Source organism: Silurus aristotelis (genome assembly GCF_946808225.1).
Source record: "Silurus aristotelis genome assembly, chromosome: 11".
Classification (NCBI taxonomy): Eukaryota; Metazoa; Chordata; class Actinopteri; order Siluriformes; family Siluridae; genus Silurus; species Silurus aristotelis.
The window spans coordinates 29,978,960-29,983,959 of record NC_139584.1 but is presented as its reverse complement, the minus strand read 5'-3'; the positions used below and the strand labels follow the sequence as shown (position 1 = coordinate 29,983,959).

Genomic DNA, 5,000 nt, shown 5'->3' with positions numbered 1-5,000 from the left:
TCAACCACAGAACAGAGGAAGAGAAGACAGAAAGAGGAAGACATCTCTAACAGAAAACCAACACAGGTATCAGTGCACTGAACACAACAACAGTGTGTGTGTGTGTGTGTGTGTGTGTGTGTGTGTGTGTGTGTGTGTTGTTTCATGCACATGTGTGTTGGTATTCATTATAACCCAAATAATCGGATGCTAGTTATAAAGCTACATGCTAATGGAGCTCTATTTCTCTCCAACACAAACTCATGTCTTCTCAAGTCTGAAGATCAGTGGAAAGTTTCCACCAAACTCACATCTCACATCCATCACAATCAAATCTTCTCATTGGTTCAGATGATTCAATCCTACATGTGCATAATTCACACCTGTGATCCAAACACACGACTCGGAGAAACACTTCCTGTGGAAACAGCGAAGAGAAAAAAAAACACATCCGAGGAACAAAGGGATAAAACAGCTTGAGCGTGTGGTGCATTGTGGGTAATACAGTGAGCCTCAGGGAGAATAACAGCATGTAAAGTACAGCAGTTTCACCACATTCCTGCTGAACAACAACAGGAACGTGTTTAATGACAGACTTGGTCCTGTGTGTGTGTGTGTGTGTGTGTGTGTGTGTGTGTGTGTGTGTGTGTGTGTGTGTGTGTGTGTGTGTGTGTGTGTGTGAGAGAGAGGACGGCCCAGCAGCAGTGAGACGAGTTCACAGAAATACAAGTGACCGAGTGTGTGTGCGTGCTCAGCTGTGTGTGTTTTAATGAGCTACAGACTGTACAGTGTTCCAAAACACACACACACACACACACACACACACACACACACACACACACACACACACACACACACACACACACACACACACACAGGAAAATGTGTAAATAGTGTATGAGGTTGTGTATCTGAAACAAAAGGTATTTTTAACTGATGAACAAGTCACTTATGTGCCAAATGTTTTTTTTTGTGGCTTTATTTCTCTACTTCTCAGGAAAGACACACACACACACACACACACACACACACAATGTCCTACATATGAACAATGCATACCACAAAAGTGTGAGATGTGAGATAAGTGTGAGATTTGAGATGTGTGAGATGTTCGATTAGTGTGAGATAAGTGTGAAATAAGTGTGAGATAAATGTGAAATAAGTGTGAGATGTTAGATAAGTGTGAGATAAGTGTGAGACATGAGGTTAGTGTAAGATAAATGTGAAATAAGTGTGAGATGTTATATGTGTGAGATTTAGGATAAGTGTGAGATAAGTGTGAGACGTGAGATTAGTGCGAGATGTGAGATAAGTGTAAGATTTGAGATAAGTGTGAGATAAGTGAGATGTTAAGTTGGGGTGAAATGTGAGAAGTGTGTGAGGTGAGAAGTGTGATGCAAGATAAGTGTGAGATATGAGATAGATGTGTGATGTTAGGTTGGAGTAAGATGTGAGAAAAGTGTGAGCTGTAAGATAAGTGTACGATTTGAGATGTGAGATATGTGTGAGGTGAGAAGTGTGAGATGTTATGTGCAGAATACAAACATTAGCGCACAAAGGGGAAATAAAAACATGCAGAAAGTTTTTCTTCTGCGTTTTAAAGCTTCTCAAACATCTGATTATTATTTTTGGCATCTGGCCAGCTGACAGTGACGGGCTGAAGGAACACACACCTTCACACACCTTGTTTCCACACTGCAGGGGCTTGTGTGATCTGCACTGACTACATACCTGTCACTCTCACACACACACACACACACACACACACACACACACACACACACACACACACACACACACACACACACACACACACACACACACACACACACACACACACACACAGTCATAAAAACACACAAAGGGAGTGGCATGAAGAAACAGAGCCATGATGCCCTGAAGGCTCATATCAGTGTTTCGGGTGGAGACTGAATTCAACACGTATCACGCAGTGCTTTATTCATACACACCCGAGTGAACGTGTGAAGGTCAGCAGGGTTTATTACCCTGTCAGAGAGCCGAGACTGAGGTGAGGTGAAGGACTGAACTTTTATACAATTCCCAGAAATCCTTCACTCAGCGTTTCCCTCAGCAGCAGTGATGAACATGGTGTTTGGTTGGTGAACTGTTTACAAAAGGTGGTGTTGTTGCGAAGGTAAACACACGAGACACATTGTATCACCGAAATGCTGCCTTTAGAGCGGCCAGAGTGCTGTGTGTGTGTGTGTGTGTGTGTGTGTGTGTGTGTGTGTGTGTGTGGTGGGGGGGGGGGGGGTGGAGTCACTGCTAACCACAGTCATGATCATTGTCATGTTTTCTCCAAATCTAACAGACCGTAGCACCATACAAGACTCAACATGGGATTTCATAAGGAATAAACGGTTATACTGCACACACACACGCACACACACACGAACACACGCACACGCACACACGCACACACGCACACGCACATGCACACACCCTGTTGTAGAAATGTTTCACTTTTGCTTCACTGCCCTCAACTCTAGTTTTAGTGCTGATGTTCACGTTCTCCACTCGTTCTTTCTCTGTTCACTCTTATCCCTTATTTTTCCCCACTTCTTTTCTCATTCACTCGTTCTTGTAAATTTCTCTTTGTTCATCACTATCCCTCTTTTTTTTCTCTCCTACTTTCCCTCTTAAATTGGAAGGGAGTGCTGTAGAAAGCGAGGGAACAATAAACAAATGGAAGACGAGAGCAGAGGAAAAGCAGACATGTAGTTTGGCTGCGAAAAAATGCAAGACCACTAATAGTGTGTGTGTGTATATATGTGTGTGTATATATGTGTGTGTGTGTGTATGTGTGTGTGCGCGTGTGTGCACGTGTGTGTGCGTGTGCGCATTTCCAGTAACACAATGCATGTGAATATTTCTTTGTAGGTCTTTAAGCTTAAAAAGACACACCCAACCTGTCAGTGCATGTCCTTGTGTGTGTGTGTGTGTGTGTGTGTGTGTGTGTGTGTGTGTGTGTGTGTGTGTGTGTGTGTGTGTGTGTCTCTGCTTCAAAAGGTAACAGATGTCGCTAATCAGGACACTACAGTTTGAGGTAAGTGAACAATGATGGGAAAGTTTCATACACACATACATACACACACACACACACACACACACACACACACACACACACACACACACACACACACACACACACACACACACACACACACACACACAGGGACGTAGGATTAAAGAGACTTCTGCTTTTCAGGAAACGTGTGGAGGAAAAAAAAAAAACTGTTAAGGAGAAAACGTATCGTCTCAATATGAGCTAATTTGAACAATCAGATGCGAGCGTTCGGTGTAAAGTCTGTGGTGTAAAGTCAAGACCTTCATCCCAGGTTCCATAAAGTTTATAATCTCCTCATGCTCCTGTGTGTATGGTGAGAAAAATCCGAACTTTTGAAAGATTATCAAACACTTTAATTAGATAATTTAATATTATTTCGCCACAACGACAAGTCGCCTTATAGAGCCACAGATGAGAAGTACAAAATGTCAACTTAATGGTAGATCCTCAGCACATGTCTTATAATAAAGTGCTACTAAAAACATTTTACAACTTTGTGTCATTCTGTGTGTGTGTGTGTGTGTGTGTGTGTGTGTGTGTGTGTGTGTGTGGTCTCTAAATAAATTAGGTTCTGAGCTCAGTGTAACTCAGTTAAGTGATTATGTTAGAGCACTTCCTGGATCTGTATAGACCTACAGCTCTCACTGCACACACACACACACACACACTTTAAAGCATCCGTTTGTGATATTTATGGCCCTCAGCTGCATAAAAAAAAAAAAAGCATGTGGGTGGGGCCTATTTCTTGGGCAGAGAAAAATATACTACATGCTCAAATGTAGTGTCAAATGTAGAACAATCGCTCAAGTTAACAGATAAAATAACTGATATGAAAGAGAATTTTGAATTGAAGAAAAGAACATGAGGTCAATTGTTACACACTGCAGCTATAATGTCCCAGCTGTAGGTCGGGGTAATGCATCAGACTGGGGTAATGCATCAGACTGGGGGAATGCGGCGGTGGGGTAATGCATCAGACTGGGGTAATGCATCAGACTGGGGTAATGCGGCGGTGGGGTGATGCGGCGGTGGGGTAATACATCAGACTGGGGTAATGCATCAGACTGGGGTAATGCAGAGGTGGGGTGATGCATCAGACTGGGGTAATGCATCAGACTGGGGTAATGCATCAGACTGGGGTAATGCATCAGACTGGGGTAATGCAGAGATGGGGTAATACATCAGACAGGGGTAATGCATCAGACTGGGGTAATGCAGAGGTGGGGTGATGCATCAGACTGGGGTAATGCATCAGACTGGGGTAACGCGGAGGTGGGGTAATGCAGCGGTGGGGTAACGCGGAGGTGGGGTAACGCATCAGACTGGGGTAATGCGGAGGTGGGGTAATGCATCAGACTGGGGTAATGCATCAGACTGAGGTAATGCGGAGGTGGGGTAACGCGGAGGTGGGGTAATGCATCAGACTGAGGTAATGCGGAGGTGGGGTAACGCGGCGGTGGGGTAATGCATCAGACTGAGGTAATGCGGAGGTGGGGTAACGCGGAGGTGGGGTAACATTCGGCTGCAGTGTAAAACTCATTTTCTGAGTTTTACACCATGACCACAGATCTGGTGTGAATGTTCTAATACATCATTGTTTCCACTGTAAGGGCTCTCACACACACACACACACACACACACACACACACACACACACACACACACACACACACACACAATACTAACATCCCATAAAACCACAGTAAGGTCGAGTCCAGACTGAAAGAGGAAGCAGACCAGGATTAAGTTCCTTTGGTTCCTCTAGTCAACTCACCAAAAAAAGTCACATAACTCTGTACAGACGGGCCCAAACCAAACACACCCTTTTATTCTGTTCTTTTGTTTTTCACATGCCGTGGAACCGTGTGTGAAGAGAGAGAAGAAAGAAAAGTGTGGTTGTTCAGGTGGAATGGGGGTGAGATTCGAGACAAAA

The 5,000-nt window shown here is 44.0% G+C and overlaps 1 protein-coding gene and 1 long non-coding RNA gene across 11 annotated transcripts in view; one reads left to right on the top strand and one right to left on the bottom strand.

Moving 5' to 3' along the window:
• The window catches only part of LOC310733254, a 1,508-nt gene extending 293 nt beyond the window's left edge, over positions 1–1,215 (top strand). Inside the window, exon 3 of the long non-coding RNA XR_014535676.1 lies at positions 1–1,215. This exon is cut by the window's left edge and continues 24 nt beyond it. This is a non-coding gene — a long non-coding RNA (uncharacterized lncRNA).
• Positions 1–5,000, bottom strand: part of LOC310733228 (uncharacterized protein) — a 46,343-nt gene that overhangs the window by 9,386 nt on the left and 31,957 nt on the right. The gene's annotated exons all lie outside the window — the stretch shown is intronic.